Source organism: Eptatretus burgeri, chromosome 17 (genome assembly GCF_056783735.1).
Source record: "Eptatretus burgeri isolate ZD-2024b chromosome 17, Ebu_testis_v1, whole genome shotgun sequence".
Lineage (NCBI taxonomy): Eukaryota > Metazoa > Chordata > Myxini > Myxiniformes > Myxinidae > Eptatretus > Eptatretus burgeri.
Window position 1 is genome coordinate 53656199 of NC_140977.1, and position 22495 is coordinate 53678693.

Genomic DNA, 22495 nt, shown 5'->3' on the forward strand with positions numbered 1-22495 from the left:
TTCAGCTGTTTCCCAAGTGTTTCCCAAGGTTTGAATTAATTGTTTAAATTATTAATTAATCCCAAGGTTTGAATTTTCCCAAGGGAAAGAGCTGTTTCCCAAGGGTCTGAAAGCTGTTTTTTTTCCCAAGGTTTCAATTAATTGTTCAAATTATTAATTAATCCCAAGGTTTGAATTTTCCCAAGGGAAAGAGCTGTTTCCCAAGGGTCTGAAAGCTGTTTTTTCCAAGGTTTCAATTAATTGTTGTGCTTGGGAGACATTTGTGAATACATTTACAGAGAGAGGGGCGAGAGAGGAGGGGGAGAGAGGGGGGTGAGAGAGAGGGGCGTCACAATTCAAGAGAGGGGGAGAGAGGAGGGGCGAGAGAGGGGACGGGAGAGGGGGTGAGAGTGGGGGCGAGAGAGAGAGAGGGGCGAGAGAAGAGGGGGGAGAGAGGAGGGGAAAGACGATGGGGGAGAGAGGGAGGCAAGAGGGGGGAGAGATGGACGAGATAGGAGAGGCGAGAGAGAGGGGGCGTCGCAATTCTTCTTCTTCTTTTGATATGACGTCACAATTGACGCTGGGGACCTGAGGATGTTTCCCAGATGTTTCCCAAGTTATGGCCATTTATGATACGGTTGGTCCGATCTAATTGAAACAATGCCCCAATCCAGTCGTCGTTTACGAGAGTGAAGGAACGAAGCTGCACATACTGGCACGCACCTAGGGGCACGCACCTACGGGCACGCACTAGTACTTTAAATAAACGTAATAATTAAATAAGTTTGAATAAGGAAATTGCATTTCTGTGTTGACTGACTGTCTGGACACAACTTTGGGGGGAGAAAGGGGGGCAGGAGAGCTCTGTGGACTGAGAAGGCGGCAGGAGAGCCGATGGGAGAGGGGTGGTGGGGTGGGGGGGTGGTGAATGGTTCAAAACAGTGAGTTGAGGTCATGCCAGTTTGGGTTTATATAAAATGACAAAGCATCCCATCCCGTCCCCGCAAAGCCCGTCTGCATCCGCTTTTGGGGGAAATACAATTAGATGGTGAAAAGAGCGAGGAGGGGGACATTGTTGATGGGATATTCATCACAGCCTTTTTAAATGCTGAATTGTGAATGATATATAACAACACAGCAAGAAGAAGCTCTAAATAAAAAGACAAAATGGAAAACCCGTCCGCATTCAAAATGCAAAGCCGTTTGTATTCAAACATCTTCTTCAGACGAATTCAGGGACGGACAAACGCGGAAATTTAAACAGAGCGACAATCAGTCAATGAATTAATCAATCTTTGTGATTGGCTACAAAGTGTTACTTATTGACGTTTCTCTTCCCACACCACACCGGGTAAATCTGAGAGTAATAATAAAAACAATGAAAATTGTTTTAACAAAATCATTAATTTATTTTCTCCATGTTCTCATAATAAAGCCTTGTTGAAAATTTGATGACAAAAGTTCAAATGGAAAAGAAAGCTATGGCCCAGACAGACACACAACACACAACAAACAGACTCAAATCAAATAAGTGCTTTCAAAACCCGAACTTCTGCGAAATGGGGGACGGGCTCATCATCAAACTCCTTTTAAAAGGACAATTTCTACCTTTTCTCAGCAAAACGTGACACTTGATAAATGGCGAATGAACAAAGAAACACTACAAGGTCATGTTTAGAGAAAATGGAAAATCGTTAAACTTGGGATCACCACGATGCTCACTCCAATTCAAACCAAGGGCCAACCCATCATCATCACCGTGCTCACCCCAATTCAAACAAAAGGGCCTACCCATCATCATCAACGAGCTCACCCCAATTCAAACCAAGGGCCGATCCATCATCACCGTGCACACCCCAATTCAAATCAAGGGCATACCCATCATCATCAACATGCTCACCCCAATTCAACCCAAGGGCCAACCCATCATCACCGTGCTAACCCCAATTCAAATCAATGCCAACCCATCATCATCAATGGCCTCACCCCAATTAAAATCAAGGACCGACCCATCATCACCGTGCACACCCCAATTCAAACCAAGGCCAACCCATCATCATCAATGGCCTCACCCCAATTAAAATCAAGGACCGACCCATCATCACCGTGCACACCCCAATTCAAACCAAGGCCAACCCATCATCATCAATGTGCTCACCCCAATTCAAATCAAGGACCGACCCATCATCACCGTGCACACCCCAATTCAAACCAAGGCCAACCCATCATCATCAACGTGCTCACGCCAATTCAACCCAAGGGCCAACCCATCATCACCATGCACACCCAAATTGAAACCAAGGGCCAACCCATCATCACCGTGCTCACCCCAATTCAAAACAAGGGCCAATCCATCATCACCGTGCGCATCCCAATTCAAACCAAGGGCGAACCCAGCATCATCAACGTGCTCACCCCAATTCAAACCAAAGGGCCTACCCATCATCATCAACGTGCTCACCCCAATTCAAACCAAGGACCAATTCATCATCACCGTGCTCACCCCAATTCAAACCAAGGCCAACCCATCATCATCACCGTGCACACGCCAATTCAAACCAAGGCCTACCCATCATCATCAACGTGCTCACCCCAATTCAAACCAAGGACCAATCCATCATCACCGTGCTCACCCCAATTCAAAACAAGGGCCAATCCATCATCACCGTGCTCATCCCAATTCAAACCAAGGGCGAACCCAGCATCATCAACGTGCTCACCCCAATTCAAACCAAGGACCAATCCATCATCACCGTGCTCACCCCAATTCATACCAAGGGCCTACCCATCATCATCAACGTGCTCACCCCAATTCAAACCGAGGACCAATCCATCATCAACGTGCTCACCCCAATTCAAACCAAAGAGCCTACCCATCATCATCAACGTGCTCACCCCAATTCAAACCAAGGACCAATCCATCATCACCGTGCTCACCCCAATTCATACCAAGGGCCTACCCATCATCATCAACGTGCTCACCCCAATTCAAACCAAGGACCAATCCATCATCACCGTGCTCACCCCAATTCATACCAAGGGCTGACCCATCATCATCAATGTGCTCACCCCAATTCAAACCAAGGGCCTACCCATCATCATCAACGTGCTCACCCCAATTCAAACCAAGGGCCGACCCATCATCATCACTGTGCTCACCCCAATTCAAAGCAAGGGCCAACCCATCATCACCCTGCACATCCCAATTCAAACGAAGGGCCTTCCCATCATCACCCTGCTCACCCCAATTCAAACCAAGGCCAAACCATCATTACCGTGCTCATGCCAATTCAAACCAAGGGCCGACCCATCATCATCGACGTGCTCACACCTATTCAAACGAAGGGCCTACCCATCATCACCGTGCTCACCCCATTTTAAACCTAGGGCCTTCCCATAATCACCGTGCACACCACAATTCAAACCAAGATCCAACCAATCATCACCATGCACACCCCAATTCAAACCAAGGGCCTTGCCATCATCATCGTACGCACCTCAATTCAAACCAACGGCCTTCCCATCATCACCGTGCTCACCCCAATTCAAACCAAGGGCCAACCCATCATCACCGTGCTCACCCTAATTCAAACCAAGGGCCTACCCAACATCATCAACGTGCTCACCCCAATTCAAACCAAGGGCCGACCCATCATTATCTACGTGCTCACCCCAATTCAAACCAAGGTCCAACCCATCATCACCCTGCACATCCCAATTCAAACCAAGGGCCTTCCCATCATCACCCTGCTCACCCCAATTCAAACCAAGGGCCGACCCATCATCATCGACGTGCTCACACCTATTCAAACGAAGGGCCTACCCATCATCACCGTGCTCACCCCAATTCAAACCAAAGGGCCTACCCATCATCATCAACGTGCTCACCCCAATTCAAACCAAGGACCAATCCATCATCACCGCGCTCACCCCAATTCATACCAAGGGCCGATCCATCATCATCAATGTGCTCACCCGAATTCAAACCAAGGACCAATCCATCATCACCGTGCTCACCCCAATTCAAAACAAGGGCCAATCCATCATCACTGTGCTCATCCCAATTCAAACCAAGGGCGAACCCAGCATCATCAACGTGCTCACCCCAATTCAAACCAAGGGCCTACCCATCATCATCAACGTGCTCACCCCAATTCAAACCAAGGGCCGACCCATCATCATCAATGTGCTCACCCCAATTCAAAGCAAGGGCCTACCCATCATCATCAACGTGCTCACTCCAATTCAACCCAAGGGCCAACCCATCATCACCGTGCACACCCCAATTCAAACCAAGGGCCAACCCATCATCACCCTGCACATCCCAATTCAAACCAAGGGCCTTCCCATCATCACCCTGCTCACCCCAATTCAAACCAAGGCCAAACCATCATTACCGTGCTCATCCCAATTCAAATCAAGGGCCGACCCATCATCATCGACGTGCTCACACCTATTCAAACGAAGGGCCTACCCATCATCACCGTGCTCACCCCATTTTAAACCAAGGGCCTTCCCATAATCACCGTGCACACCACAATTCAAACCAAGATCCAACCAATCATCACCATGCACACCCCAATTCAAACCAAGGGCCTTCCCATCATCATCGTACGCACCTCAATTCAAACCAACGGCCTTCCCATCATCACCGTGCTCACCCCAATTCAAACCAAGGGCCAACCCATCATCACCGTGCTCACCCTAATTCAAACCAAGGGCCTACCCATCATCATCACCGTGCTCACCCTAATTCAAACCAAGGACCTACCCCTCATCATCAACGTGCTCACCCCAATTCAAACCAAGGGCCTACCCAACATCATCAACGTGCTCACCCCAATTCAAACCAAGGGCCGACCCATCATTATCTACGTGCTCACCCCAATTCAAACCAAGGTCCAACCCATCATCACCCTGCACATCCCAATTCAAACCAAGGGCCTTCCCATCATCACCCTGCTCACCCCAATTCAAACCAAGGGCCGACCCATCATCATCGACGTGCTCACACCTATTCAAACGAAGGGCCTACCCATCATCACCGTGCTCACCCCATTTTAAACCAAGGGCCTTCCCATAATCACCGTGCACACCCCAATTCAAACCAAGATCCAACCCATCATCACCATGCACACCCCAATTCAAACCAAGGGCCTTCCCATCATCATCGTGCTCACCCCAATTCAAACCAAGGGCCTACCCATCATCATCAACGTGCTCACTCCAATTCAACCCAAGGGCCAACCCATCATCATCGTGCTCACCCCAATTCAAACCAAGGGCCTTCACATCATCACCGTGCACACCGCAATTCATACCAAGGCCAACCCATCATCATCGATGTGCTCACCCCAATTCAAACCATGGGCCTACCCATCATCACCGTGCTCACCCCAATTCAAACCAAGGGCCTACCCATCATCATCAACGTGCTCACCCCAATTCAAACCAAGGGCCTACCCATCATCATCAACGTGCTCACCCCAATTCAAACCAAGGGCCTACCCATCATCATCAACATGCTCACTCCAATTCAACCCAAGGGCCAACCCATCATCACCGTGCACACCCCAATTCAAACCAAGGGCCAACCCATCATCACCCTGCACATCCCAATTCAAACCAAGGGCCTTCCCATCATCACCCTGCTCACCCCAATTCAAACCAAGGCCAACCCATCATTACCGTGCTCATCCCAATTCAAACCAAGGGCCGACCCATCATCATCGACGTGCTCACACCTATTCAAACGAAGGGCCTACCCATCATCGCCGTGCTCACCCCATTTTAAACCAAGGGCCTTCCCATAATCACCGTGCACACCACAATTCAAACCAAGATCCAACCAATCATCACCATGCACACCCCAATTCAAACCAAGGGCCTTCCCATCATCATCGTACGCACCTCAATTCAAACCAACGGCCTTCCCATCATCACCGTGCTCACCCCAATTCAAACCAAGGGCCAACCCATCATCACCGTGCTCACCCTAATTCAAACCAAGGGCCTACCCATCATCATCACCGTGCTCACCCTAATTCAAACCAAGGACCTACCCCTCATCATCAACGTGCTCACCCCAATTCAAACCAAGGGCCTACCCATCATCATCAACGTGCTCACGCCAATTCAACCCAAGGGCCAACCCATCATCACCATGCACACCCAAATTGAAACCAAGGGCCAACCCATCATCACCGTGCTCACCCCAATTCAAAACAAGGGCCAATCCATCATCACCGTGCTCATCCCAATTCAAACCAAGGGCGAACCCAGCATCATCAACGTGCTCACCCCAATTCAAACCAAAGGGCCTACCCATCATCATCAACGTGCTCACCCCAATTCAAACCAAGGACCAATCCATCATCACCGCGCTCACCCCAATTCATACCAAGGGCCGACCCATCATCATCAATGTGCTCACCCGAATTCAAACCAAGGACCAATCCATCATCACCGTGCTCACCCCAATTCAAAACAAGGGCCAATCCATCATCACTGTGCTCATCCCAATTCAAACCAAGGGCGAACCCAGCATCATCAACGTGCTCACCCCAATTCAAACCAAGGGCCTACCCATCATCATCAACGTGCTCACCCCAATTCAAACCAAGGGCCGACCCATCATCATCAATGTGCTCACCCCAATTCAAAGCAAGGGCCTACCCATCATCATCAACGTGCTCACTCCAATTCAACCCAAGGGCCAACCCATCATCACCGTGCACACCCCAATTCAAACCAAGGGCCAACCCATCATCACCCTGCACATCCCAATTCAAACCAAGGGCCTTCCCATCATCACCCTGCTCACCCCAATTCAAACCAAGGCCAAACCATCATTACCGTGCTCATCCCAATTCAAATCAAGGGCCGACCCATCATCATCGACGTGCTCACACCTATTCAAACGAAGGGCCTACCCATCATCACCGTGCTCACCCCATTTTAAACCAAGGGCCTTCCCATAATCACCGTGCACACCACAATTCAAACCAAGATCCAACCAATCATCACCATGCACACCCCAATTCAAACCAAGGGCCTTCCCATCATCATCGTACGCACCTCAATTCAAACCAAGGGCCAACCCATCATCACCGTGCTCACCCGAATTCAAACCAAGGGCCTACCCATCATCATCACCGTGCTCACCCTAATTCAAGCCAAGGAACTACCCCTCATCATCAACGTGCTCACCCCAATTCAAACCAAGGGCCTACCCATCATCATCAACGTGCTCACTCCAATTCAAACCAAGGGCCTTCCCATCATCACCGTGCTCACCCCAATTCAAATCAAGGGCCTACCCATCATCACCGTGCACACCCCAATTCAAACCAAGGCCAACCCGTCATCATCAATGTGCTCACCCCAATTCAAATCAAAGACCGACCCATCATCACGGTGCACACCCCAATTCAAACCAAGGCCAACCCATCATCATCAATATGCTCACCCCAATTCAAACCAAGGGCCTACCCATCATCACCGTGCACACCCCAATTCAAAGCAAGGGCCGACCCATCATCACCGTGCTCACCCCAATTCAACCCAAGGGCCAACCCATCATCACCGTGCTCACCCCAATTCAAACCAAGGGCCGACCCATCATGATCAACGTGCTCACCCCAATTCAAACCAAGGACCAACCCATCATCATCAACGTGCTCACCCCAATTCAAACCAAGGGCCTACCCATCATCACCGTGCACACCCCAATTCAAACCAAGAGCCGACCTATCATCACCGTGCTCACCCCAATTCAAACCAATGGCCAACCCATCATCACCGTGCTCACCCCAATTCAAACCCAGGGCCTTCCCATCATCACCGTGCTCACCCCAATTCAAATGAAGGAGCTACCCATCATCATCAACGTGCTCACCCCAATTCAAACCAAGGGCCAACCCATCATCACCATGCTCACCCCAATTCAAATCAAGGGCCTACCCATCATCACCGTGCTCACCCCAATTCAAACGAAGGGCCAACCCATCATCACCGTGCACATCCCAATTCAAACCAAGGGCCAACCCATCATCACCGTGCTAACCCCAATTCAAACCAAGGGCCAACCCATCATCACCGTGCTCACCCCAATTCAAACCCAGGGGCTTCCCATCATCACTGTGCTCACCCCAATTCAAATCAAGGGCCTACCCATCATCATCAACGTGCTCACCCCAATTCAAACCAAGGGCCTACCCATCATCACCGTGCACACCCCAATTCAAACCAAGGGCCGACCCATCTTCATCAACGTGCTCACCCCAATTCAAACCAAGGGCCAACCCATCATCATCAACGTGCTCACCCCAATTCAAACCAAGGGCCTACCCATCATCATCAACGTGCTCACCCCAATTCAAACCAGGGGCCTACCCATTATCATCTACATGCTCACCCCAATTCAAACCAAGGGCCAACCCATCATCATCAACGTGCTCAGCCCAATTCAAACCAAGGGCCAACCCATCATCATCAACGTGCTCACCCCAATTCAAACCAAGGGCCTACCCATCATCACCGTGCACACCCCAATTCAGACCAAGGGCCGACCCATCATCACCGTGCTCACCACAATTCAAACCAAGGGCCAACCCATCATCATCAACGTGCTCACCCCAATTCAAACCAGGGGCCTACCCATTATTATCTACATGCTCACCCCAATTCAAACCAAGGGCCAACCCATCGCCACCGTGCTCACCTCACTTCAAACCAAGGGCCGACCCATCATTATCAACGTGCTCACCCCAATTCAAGCCAAAGGCCAACCCATCATCATCAACGTGCTCACCCCATTTCAAACCAAGCGCCAAACCATCGTCACCGTGCACACCCCAATTCAACCCTAGGGCCAACCCATCATCACCGTGCTCACCCCAATTCAAAGCAAGGGCCAACCCATCATCCTCAACGTGCTCACCCCAATTCAAACCAAGGGCCTACCCATCATCATCAACGTGCTCACCCCAATTCAAACCAAGGGCCAACCCATCATCATCAACGTGCTCACCCCAATTCAAACCAAGGGCCATCCCATCATCCTCAACGTGCTCACCCCAATTCAAACCAAGGGCCTACCCATCTTCATCAACGTGCTCACCCCAATTCAAACCAAGGGCCAACCCATCATCAACGTGCTCACCCCAATTCAAACCAGGGGCCTACCCATTATTATCTACATGCTCACCCCAATTCAAACCAAGGGCCAACCCATCATCATCAACGTGCTCACCCCAATTCAAACCAAGGGCCAACCCATCATCATCAACGTGCTCACCCCAATTCAAACCAAGGGCCGACCCATCATCATCAATGTGCTCACCCCAATTCAAAGCAAGGGCCTACCCATCATCATCAACGTGCTCACTCCAATTCAACCCAAGGGCCAACCCATCATCACCGTGCACACCCCAATTCAAACCAAGGGCCAACCCATCATCACCCTGCACATCCCAATTCAAACCAAGGGCCTTCCCATCATCACCCTGCTCACCCCAATTCAAACCAAGGCCAAACCATCATTACCGTGCTCATCCCAATTCAAATCAAGGGCCGACCCATCATCATCGACGTGCTCACACCTATTCAAACGAAGGGCCTACCCATCATCACCGTGCTCACCCCATTTTAAACCAAGGGCCTTCCCATAATCACCGTGCACACCACAATTCAAACCAAGATCCAACCAATCATCACCATGCACACCCCAATTCAAACCAAGGGCCTTCCCATCATCATCGTACGCACCTCAATTCAAACCAACGGCCTTCCCATCATCACCGTGCTCACCCCAATTCAAACCAAGGGCCAACCCATCATCACCGTGCTCACCCGAATTCAAACCAAGGGCCTACCCATCATCATCACCGTGCTCACCCTAATTCAAGCCAAGGAACTACCCCTCATCATCAACGTGCTCACCCCAATTCAAACCAAGGGCCTACCCATCATCATCAACGTGCTCACTCCAATTCAAACCAAGGGCCTTCCCATCATCACCGTGCTCACCCCAATTCAAATCAAGGGCCTACCCATCATCACCGTGCACACCCCAATTCAAACCAAGGCCAACCCGTCATCATCAATGTGCTCACCCCAATTCAAATCAAAGACCGACCCATCATCACGGTGCACACCCCAATTCAAACCAAGGCCAACCCATCATCATCAATATGCTCACCCCAATTCAAACCAAGGGCCTACCCATCATCACCGTGCACACCCCAATTCAAAGCAAGGGCCGACCCATCATCACCGTGCTCACCCCAATTCAACCCAAGGGCCAACCCATCATCACCGTGCTCACCCCAATTCAAACCAAGGGCCGACCCATCATGATCAACGTGCTCACCCCAATTCAAACCAAGGACCAACCCATCATCATCAACGTGCTCACCCCAATTCAAACCAAGGGCCTACCCATCATCACCGTGCACACCCCAATTCAAACCAAGAGCCGACCTATCATCACCGTGCTCACCCCAATTCAAACCAATGGCCAACCCATCATCACCGTGCTCACCCCAATTCAAACCCAGGGCCTTCCCATCATCACCGTGCTCACCCCAATTCAAATGAAGGAGCTACCCATCATCATCAACGTGCTCACCCCAATTCAAACCAAGGGCCAACCCATCATCACCATGCTCACCCCAATTCAAATCAAGGGCCTACCCATCATCACCGTGCTCACCCCAATTCAAACGAAGGGCCAACCCATCATCACTGTGCTCACCCCAATTCAAATCAAGGGCCTACCCATCATCATCAACGTGCTCACCCCAATTCAAACCAAGGGCCTACCCATCATCACCGTGCACACCCCAATTCAAACCAAGGGCCGACCCATCTTCATCAACGTGCTCACCCCAATTCAAACCAAGGGCCAACCCATCATCATCAACGTGCTCACCCCAATTCAAACCAAGGGCCTACCCATCATCATCAACGTGCTCACCCCAATTCAAACCAGGGGCCTACCCATTATCATCTACATGCTCACCCCAATTCAAACCAAGGGCCAACCCATCATCATCAACGTGCTCAGCCCAATTCAAACCAAGGGCCAACCCATCATCATCAACGTGCTCACCCCAATTCAAACCAAGGGCCTACCCATCATCACCGTGCACACCCCAATTCAGACCAAGGGCCGACCCATCATCACCGTGCTCACCACAATTCAAACCAAGGGCCAACCCATCATCATCAACGTGCTCACCCCAATTCAAACCAGGGGCCTACCCATTATTATCTACATGCTCACCCCAATTCAAACCAAGGGCCAACCCATCGCCACCGTGCTCACCTCACTTCAAACCAAGGGCCGACCCATCATTATCAACGTGCTCACCCCAATTCAAGCCAAAGGCCAACCCATCATCATCAACGTGCTCACCCCATTTCAAACCAAGCGCCAAACCATCGTCACCGTGCACACCCCAATTCAACCCAAGGGCCAACCCATCATCACCGTGCTCACCCCAATTCAAAGCAAGGGCCAACCCATCATCCTCAACGTGCTCACCCCAATTCAAACCAAGGGCCTACCCATCATCATCAACGTGCTCACCCCAATTCAAACCAAGGGCCAACCCATCATCATCAACGTGCTCACCCCAATTCAAACCAAGGGCCATCCCATCATCCTCAACGTGCTCACCCCAATTCAAACCAAGGGCCTACCCATCTTCATCAACGTGCTCACCCCAATTCAAACCAAGGGCCAACCCATCATCATCAACGTGCTCACCCCAATTCAAACCAGGGGCCTACCCATTATTATCTACATGCTCACCCCAATTCAAACCAAGGGCCAACCCATCATCATCAACGTGCTCACCCCAATTCAAACCAAGGGCCAACCCATCATCATCAACGTGCTCACACCCAATTCAAACCAAGGGCATACCCATCATCACCGTGCACACCCCAATTCAGACCAAGGGCCGACCCATCATCACCGTGCTCACCCCAATTCAAACCAAGGGCCGACCCATCATCATCAACGTGCTCACCCCAATTCAAACCAAGGGCCTACCCATCATCATCGTGCTCACCCCAATTCAAACCAAGGGCCTACCCATCATCATCAACGTGCTCACCCCAATTCAAACCAGGGGCCTACTCATTATTATCTACATGCTCACCCCAATTCAAACCAAGGGCCAACCCATCGCCACCGTGCTCACCTCACTTCAAACCAAGGGCCGACCCATCATTATCAACGTGCTCACCCCAATTCAAGCCAAAGTCCAACCCATCATCATCAACGTGCTCACCCCATTTCAAACCAAGCGCCAAACCATCATCAACGTGCTCACCCCAATTCAAACCAAGGGCCTACCCATCATCATCAACGTGCTCACGCCAATTCAACCCAAGGGCCAACCCATCATCACCATGCACACCCAAATTGAAACCAAGGGCCAACCCATCATCACCGTGCTCACCCCAATTCAAAACAAGGGCCAATCCATCATCACCGTGCTCATCCCAATTCAAACCAAGGGCGAACCCAGCATCATCAACGTGCTCACCCCAATTCAAACCAAAGGGCCTACCCATCATCATCAACGTGCTCACCCCAATTCAAACCAAGGACCAATCCATCATCACCGCGCTCACCCCAATTCATACCAAGGGCCGACCCATCATCATCAATGTGCTCACCCGAATTCAAACCAAGGACCAATCCATCATCACCGTGCTCACCCCAATTCAAAACAAGGGCCAATCCATCATCACTGTGCTCATCCCAATTCAAACCAAGGGCGAACCCAGCATCATCAACGTGCTCACCCCAATTCAAACCAAGGGCCTACCCATCATCATCAACGTGCTCACCCCAATTCAAACCAAGGGCCGACCCATCATCATCAATGTGCTCACCCCAATTCAAAGCAAGGGCCTACCCATCATCATCAACGTGCTCACTCCAATTCAACCCAAGGGCCAACCCATCATCACCGTGCACACCCCAATTCAAACCAAGGGCCAACCCATCATCACCCTGCACATCCCAATTCAAACCAAGGGCCTTCCCATCATCACCCTGCTCACCCCAATTCAAACCAAGGCCAAACCATCATTACCGTGCTCATCCCAATTCAAATCAAGGGCCGACCCATCATCATCGACGTGCTCACACCTATTCAAACGAAGGGCCTACCCATCATCACCGTGCTCACCCCATTTTAAACCAAGGGCCTTCCCATAATCACCGTGCACACCACAATTCAAACCAAGATCCAACCAATCATCACCATGCACACCCCAATTCAAACCAAGGGCCTTCCCATCATCATCGTACGCACCTCAATTCAAACCAAGGGCCAACCCATCATCACCGTGCTCACCCGAATTCAAACCAAGGGCCTACCCATCATCATCACCGTGCTCACCCTAATTCAAGCCAAGGAACTACCCCTCATCATCAACGTGCTCACCCCAATTCAAACCAAGGGCCTACCCATCATCATCAACGTGCTCACTCCAATTCAAACCAAGGGCCTTCCCATCATCACCGTGCTCACCCCAATTCAAATCAAGGGCCTACCCATCATCACCGTGCACACCCCAATTCAAACCAAGGCCAACCCGTCATCATCAATGTGCTCACCCCAATTCAAATCAAAGACCGACCCATCATCACGGTGCACACCCCAATTCAAACCAAGGCCAACCCATCATCATCAATATGCTCACCCCAATTCAAACCAAGGGCCTACCCATCATCACCGTGCACACCCCAATTCAAAGCAAGGGCCGACCCATCATCACCGTGCTCACCCCAATTCAACCCAAGGGCCAACCCATCATCACCGTGCTCACCCCAATTCAAACCAAGGGCCGACCCATCATGATCAACGTGCTCACCCCAATTCAAACCAAGGACCAACCCATCATCATCAACGTGCTCACCCCAATTCAAACCAAGGGCCTACCCATCATCACCGTGCACACCCCAATTCAAACCAAGAGCCGACCTATCATCACCGTGCTCACCCCAATTCAAACCAATGGCCAACCCATCATCACCGTGCTCACCCCAATTCAAACCCAGGGCCTTCCCATCATCACCGTGCTCACCCCAATTCAAATGAAGGAGCTACCCATCATCATCAACGTGCTCACCCCAATTCAAACCAAGGGCCAACCCATCATCACCATGCTCACCCCAATTCAAATCAAGGGCCTACCCATCATCACCGTGCTCACCCCAATTCAAACGAAGGGCCAACCCATCATCACCGTGCACATCCCAATTCAAACCAAGGGCCAACCCATCATCACCGTGCTAACCCCAATTCAAACCAAGGGCCAACCCATCATCACCGTGCTCACCCCAATTCAAACCCAGGGGCTTCCCATCATCACTGTGCTCACCCCAATTCAAATCAAGGGCCTACCCATCATCATCAACGTGCTCACCCCAATTCAAACCAAGGGCCTACCCATCATCACCGTGCACACCCCAATTCAAACCAAGGGCCGACCCATCTTCATCAACGTGCTCACCCCAATTCAAACCAAGGGCCAACCCATCATCATCAACGTGCTCACCCCAATTCAAACCAAGGGCCTACCCATCATCATCAACGTGCTCACCCCAATTCAAACCAGGGGCCTACCCATTATCATCTACATGCTCACCCCAATTCAAACCAAGGGCCAACCCATCATCATCAACGTGCTCAGCCCAATTCAAACCAAGGGCCAACCCATCATCATCAACGTGCTCACCCCAATTCAAACCAAGGGCCTACCCATCATCACCGTGCACACCCCAATTCAGACCAAGGGCCGACCCATCATCACCGTGCTCACCACAATTCAAACCAAGGGCCAACCCATCATCATCAACGTGCTCACCCCAATTCAAACCAGGGGCCTACCCATTATTATCTACATGCTCACCCCAATTCAAACCAAGGGCCAACCCATCGCCACCGTGCTCACCTCACTTCAAACCAAGGGCCGACCCATCATTATCAACGTGCTCACCCCAATTCAAGCCAAAGGCCAACCCATCATCATCAACGTGCTCACCCCATTTCAAACCAAGCGCCAAACCATCGTCACCGTGCACACCCCAATTCAACCCTAGGGCCAACCCATCATCACCGTGCTCACCCCAATTCAAAGCAAGGGCCAACCCATCATCCTCAACGTGCTCACCCCAATTCAAACCAAGGGCCTACCCATCATCATCAACGTGCTCACCCCAATTCAAACCAAGGGCCAACCCATCATCATCAACGTGCTCACCCCAATTCAAACCAAGGGCCATCCCATCATCCTCAACGTGCTCACCCCAATTCAAACCAAGGGCCTACCCATCTTCATCAACGTGCTCACCCCAATTCAAACCAAGGGCCAACCCATCATCAACGTGCTCACCCCAATTCAAACCAGGGGCCTACCCATTATTATCTACATGCTCACCCCAATTCAAACCAAGGGCCAACCCATCATCATCAACGTGCTCACCCCAATTCAAACCAAGGGCCAACCCATCATCATCAACGTGCTCACCCCAATTCAAACCAAGGGCCGACCCATCATCATCAATGTGCTCACCCCAATTCAAAGCAAGGGCCTACCCATCATCATCAACGTGCTCACTCCAATTCAACCCAAGGGCCAACCCATCATCACCGTGCACACCCCAATTCAAACCAAGGGCCAACCCATCATCACCCTGCACATCCCAATTCAAACCAAGGGCCTTCCCATCATCACCCTGCTCACCCCAATTCAAACCAAGGCCAAACCATCATTACCGTGCTCATCCCAATTCAAATCAGAGGGCCGACCCATCATCATCGACGTGCTCACACCTATTCAAACGAAGGGCCTACCCATCATCACCGTGCTCACCCCATTTTAAACCAGGGCCTTCCCATAATCACCGTGCACACCACAATTCAAACCAAGATCCAACCAATCATCACCATGCACACCCCAATTCAAACCAAGGGCCTTCCCATCATCATCGTACGCACCTCAATTCAAACCAACGGCCTTCCCATCATCACCGTGCTCACCCCAATTCAAACCAAGGGCCAACCCATCATCACCGTGCTCACCCGAATTCAAACCAAGGGCCTACCCATCATCATCACCGTGCTCACCCTAATTCAAGCCAAGGAACTACCCCTCATCATCAACGTGCTCACCCCAATTCAAACCAAGGGCCTACCCATCATCATCAACGTGCTCACTCCAATTCAAACCAAGGGCCTTCCCATCATCACCGTGCTCACCCCAATTCAAATCAAGGGCCTACCCATCATCACCGTGCACACCCCAATTCAAACCAAGGCCAACCCGTCATCATCAATGTGCTCACCCCAATTCAAATCAAAGACCGACCCATCATCACGGTGCACACCCCAATTCAAACCAAGGCCAACCCATCATCATCAATATGCTCACCCCAATTCAAACCAAGGGCCTACCCATCATCACCGTGCACACCCCAATTCAAAGCAAGGGCCGACCCATCATCACCGTGCTCACCCCAATTCAACCCAAGGGCCAACCCATCATCACCGTGCTCACCCCAATTCAAACCAAGGGCCGACCCATCATGATCAACGTGCTCACCCCAATTCAAACCAAGGACCAACCCATCATCATCAACGTGCTCACCCCAATTCAAACCAAGGGCCTACCCATCATCACCGTGCACACCCCAATTCAAACCAAGAGCCGACCTATCATCACCGTGCTCACCCCAATTCAAACCAATGGCCAACCCATCATCACCGTGCTCACCCCAATTCAAACCCAGGGCCTTCCCATCATCACCGTGCTCACCCCAATTCAAATGAAGGAGCTACCCATCATCATCAACGTGCTCACCCCAATTCAAACCAAGGGCCAACCCATCATCACCATGCTCACCCCAATTCAAATCAAGGGCCTACCCATCATCACCGTGCTCACCCCAATTCAAACGAAGGGCCAACCCATCATCACTGTGCTCACCCCAATTCAAATCAAGGGCCTACCCATCATCATCAACGTGCTCACCCCAATTCAAACCAAGGGCCTACCCATCATCACCGTGCACACCCCAATTCAAACCAAGGGCCGACCCATCTTCATCAACGTGCTCACCCCAATTCAAACCAAGGGCCAACCCATCATCATCAACGTGCTCACCCCAATTCAAACCAAGGGCCTACCCATCATCATCAACGTGCTCACCCCAATTCAAACCAGGGGCCTACCCATTATCATCTACATGCTCACCCCAATTCAAACCAAGGGCCAACCCATCATCATCAACGTGCTCAGCCCAATTCAAACCAAGGGCCAACCCATCATCATCAACGTGCTCACCCCAATTCAAACCAAGGGCCTACCCATCATCACCGTGCACACCCCAATTCAGACCAAGGGCCGACCCATCATCACCGTGCTCACCACAATTCAAACCAAGGAGCCAACCCATCATCATCAACGTGCTCACCCCAATTCAAACCAGGGGCCTACCCATTATTATCTACATGCTCACCCCAATTCAAACCAAGGGCCAACCCATCGCCACCGTGCTCACCTCACTTCAAACCAAGGGCCGACCCATCATTATCAACGTGCTCACCCCAATTCAAGCCAAAGGCCAACCCATCATCATCAACGTGCTCACCCCATTTCAAACCAAGCGCCAAACCATCGTCACCGTGCACACCCCAATTCAACCCAAGGGCCAACCCATCATCACCGTGCTCACCCCAATTCAAAGCAAGGGCCAACCCATCATCCTCAACGTGCTCACCCCAATTCAAACCAAGGGCCAACCCATCATCATCAACGTGCTCACCCCAATTCAAACCAAGGGCCATCCCATCATCCTCAACGTGCTCACCCCAATTCAAACCAAGGGCCTACCCATCTTCATCAACGTGCTCACCCCAATTCAAACCAAGGGCCAACCCATCATCATCAACGTGCTCACCCCAATTCAAACCAGGGGCCTACCCATTATTATCTACATGCTCACCCCAATTCAAACCAAGGGCCAACCCATCATCATCAACGTGCTCACCCCAATTCAAACCAAGGGCCAACCCATCATCATCAACGTGCTCACACCCAATTCAAACCAAGGGCATACCCATCATCACCGTGCACACCCCAATTCAGACCAAGGGCCGACCCATCATCACCGTGCTCACCCCAATTCAAACCAAGGGCCGACCCATCATCATCAACGTGCTCACCCCAATTCAAACCAAGGGCCTACCCATCATCATCGTGCTCACCCCAATTCAAACCAAGGGCCTACCCATCATCATCAACGTGCTCACCCCAATTCAAACCAGGGGCCTACTCATTATTATCTACATGCTCACCCCAATTCAAACCAAGGGCCAACCCATCGCCACCGTGCTCACCTCACTTCAAACCAAGGGCCGACCCATCATTATCAACGTGCTCACCCCAATTCAAGCCAAAGTCCAACCCATCATCATCAACGTGCTCACCCCATTTCAAACCAAGCGCCAAACCATCATCACCGTGCACACCCCAATTCAACCCAAGGGCCAACCCATCATCACCGTGCTCACCCCAATTCAAACCAAGGGCCAACCCATCATCCTCAACGTGCTCACCCCAATTCAAACCAAGGGCCTTCCCATCATCATCAACGTGCTCACCCCAATTCAATCCAAGGGCCTTCCCATCATCACCGTGATCACCCCAATTCAAACCAAGGGCCGACCCATCATCATCAACGTGCTCACCCCAATTCAAACCAAGGTCCAACCCATCATCACCGTGCACACCCCAATTCAAACCAAGGGCCAACCCATCATCACCGTGCTCACCCCAATTCAAACCAAGGGTCCACGCATCATCATCAACGTGCTCACCCCAATTCAAACCAAGGGCCAACCCATCATCACTGTGCACACCCCAATTCAAACCAAGGGCCAACCCATCATCACCGTGCTCACAACAATTCAAACCAAGGGCCATCCCATCATCACCATGCACACCCCAATTCAAACCAAGGGCCGACCCATCATCACCGTGCTCACCCCAATTCAAACCAAGGGCCAACCCATCATCATCAACGTGTTCACCCCAATTCAAACCAAGGGCCAACCCATCATCATCAACGTGCTCACCCCATTTCAAACCAAGCGCCAAACCATCGTCACCGTGCACACCCCAATTCAACCCAAGGGCCAACCCATCATCACCGTGCTCACCCCAATTCAAACCAAGGGCCAACCCATCATCCTCAACGTGCTCACCCCAATTCAAACCAAGGGCCAACCCATCATCATCAACGTGCTCACCCCAATTCAAACCAAGGGCCATCCCATCATCCTCAACGTGCTCACCCCAATTCAAACCAAGGGCCTACCCATCTTCATCAACGTGCTCACCCCAATTCAAACCAAGGGCCAACCCATCATCATCAACGTGCTCACCCCAATTCAAACCAGGGGCCTACCCATTATTATCTACATGCTCACCCCAATTCAAACCAAGGGCCAACCCATCATCATCAACGTGCTCACCCCAATTCAAACCAAGGGCCAACCCATCATCATCAACGTGCTCACACCCAATTCAAACCAAGGGCATACCCATCATCACCGTGCACACCCCAATTCAGACCAAGGGCCGACCCATCATCACCGTGCTCACCCCAATTCAAACCAAGGGCCGACCCATCATCATCAACGTGCTCACCCCAATTCAAACCAAGGGCCTACCCATCATCATCGTGCTCACCCCAATTCAAACCAAGGGCCTACCCATCATCATCAACGTGCTCACCCCAATTCAAACCAGGGGCCTACTCATTATTATCTACATGCTCACCCCAATTCAAACCAAGGGCCAACCCATCGCCACCGTGCTCACCTCACTTCAAACCAAGGGCCGACCCATCATTATCAACGTGCTCACCCCAATTCAAGCCAAAGTCCAACCCATCATCATCAACGTGCTCACCCCATTTCAAACCAAGCGCCAAACCATCATCACCGTGCACACCCCAATTCAACCCAAGGGCCAACCCATCATCACCGTGCTCACCCCAATTCAAACCAAGGGCCAACCCATCATCCTCAACGTGCTCACCCCAATTCAAACCAAGGGCCTTCCCATCATCATCAACGTGCTCACCCCAATTCAATCCAAGGGCCTTCCCATCATCACCGTGATCACCCCAATTCAAACCAAGGGCCGACCCATCATCATCAACGTGCTCACCCCAATTCAAACCAAGGTCCAACCCATCATCACCGTGCACACCCCAATTCAAACCAAGGGCCAACCCATCATCACCGTGCTCACCCCAATTCAAACCAAGGGTCCACGCATCATCATCAACGTGCTCACCCCAATTCAAACCAAGGGCCAACCCATCATCACTGTGCACACCCCAATTCAAACCAAGGGCCAACCCATCATCACCGTGCTCACAACAATTCAAACCAAGGGCCATCCCATCATCACCATGCACACCCCAATTCAAACCAAGGGCCGACCCATCATCACCGTGCTCACCCCAATTCAAACCAAGGGCCAACCCATCATCATCAACGTGTTCACCCCAATTCAAACCAAGGGCCTACCCATCATCATCAACGTGCTCACCCCAATTCAAACCAAGGTCCTACCCATCATCATCAACGTGCTCACCCCAATTCAACCCAAGGGCCAACCCGTCATCACCGTGCTCACAACAATTCAAACCAAGGGCCATCCCATCATCACCGTGCACACCCCAATTCAAACCAAGAGCCGACCTATCATCACCGTGCACACCCCAATTCAAACCAAGGGCCTACCCATCACCACCGTGTACACCCCTATTCCCATCACCACCGTGCTCACACAATCCTCACAGCACGGTTTTAAAAAGAGAAAACAAAGTCAAAGAGACATCTCCGTCACACCCCACAGTTTCGCTGCAAAGGCGAGTTCATCAACGGGACCATTAACCAAGCAGGGGGTTCAATTCGATTGCAATTCAATCTCTCCGGGATATTTATATTTGCGTCCCACAACCCAGCAATTTGCACATAACTGAGAGTAGGGGTCACTGCCCCCCTTCCCCCTCTATTTCAACCCCTCTCCCCTTCCTCTCTAATCCCTGCCACTTTCCCCACCATTCCAAAACTATCACTTCCTGATGTATTTCAGAAGTGCTTACGAAGCCTAGGATTACTGACAGCTGTGTGCCTTCACACCTGCTGATAGAAACTTCCGTGCAATTCCCAAAGGTTTCACCATTCCCGTTATTTATTTTCCCAACATCTCGGAGACCACCAACGAATGAAGTAATTGGTTATAGTTATAACCACAGGGTGTAATAGACAGTGTAAAACGAGGTGGTGAGGCCGATGCTGCTTTCAGAAGTCAATGGGCAGAGTTTGGACAGATGGGAACAAGGAGCTGGATTTTTCTCTTACTTGTCCAGGTGTTCCGCCAGGGTGTGATTTTATTGCACACGCATCCGGAAGCTTAAATGGCATCGTTTGATCCACTGCCATCTGTTGCCAAGCCCAGGCTTGAGGCCTATGACAGATCTTCTACAGCCAGGGAAACAGTGTGCCCGTGAGCAAAACAAGGGCTTTTTGGGGAGCTGTTTGTAATGGGCGTTGTTGTGACACCAGAGCTCAAGAGCGAAGGTCTCAACTTGGGGGAAACAAATAATATGAGGGGGGGGGGCCTTTGAGAAATAGTCTTGTTGAAGGCCATGTTGCCAGTGTAACTATTGAGGAATGACAAATAATCTGCGCAAAAAAGCCCGTTAACGCTCCAAGGTCTCAATCAAATTACAGCATTATTTGGGTTTAGCAGAATAGCCTAGTGGTGCGCACATTCACCTCTGAGCTGGCTAGCCTCGGTTTGAATCCTGACCCAGCTATAAACTGTCATCCCGGTGTAATTTTCACATGTGGGGCGAGGCGTCGATATGTGTGCCGTCCCTCGGATGGACGTTCATCAGGAGGACCTGTCTGCTCGCACTGGTCATTACCCCGCGGACGCGAAGCGAAAAGCGGGGTTAAGAAATCGGTTCGCTTCCGCTGTCTGTCCTTCTGTCTGCAAACGTTAGTTTATGATCGAGGAACAACTCTTATTTAAATTGTTACATTTTGAACACGAATCAGAACATGAATTGGAAAACGAATGTGTAGTTTATCAGTACTTTGGCTCTGAATTTGTCCGGATCACGCATGTGCAGAGAGGAAGGAGATAATATTTATACTCCGCCTGTCTATCTGTCTGTCTGTCTGGTAGTAAAACGAAATTGAAAATCATTCCAAACAGGAAACTTACAGTTTTTAAGGACGTTATAAAGGACACAAACAACAGGCAAGAATAACTAATGTCATGTGTTGAATGAGGTGGTGTTTAAGATGCTGCATCAACAGTGGTAATGTTCCAGAATCTTTTTTTTTTTCTACAACCTTTAAAATATATATATATTTTTAATTGAAATTTAATTATGTAC

The 22495-nt window shown here is 50.7% G+C and overlaps 1 protein-coding gene across 4 annotated transcripts in view; it reads right to left on the reverse strand.

Moving 5' to 3' along the window:
• The window catches only part of CA10 (carbonic anhydrase 10 (inactive)), a 320755-nt gene that overhangs the window by 43647 nt on the left and 254613 nt on the right, over positions 1-22495 (reverse strand). The window lies entirely within an intron of this gene.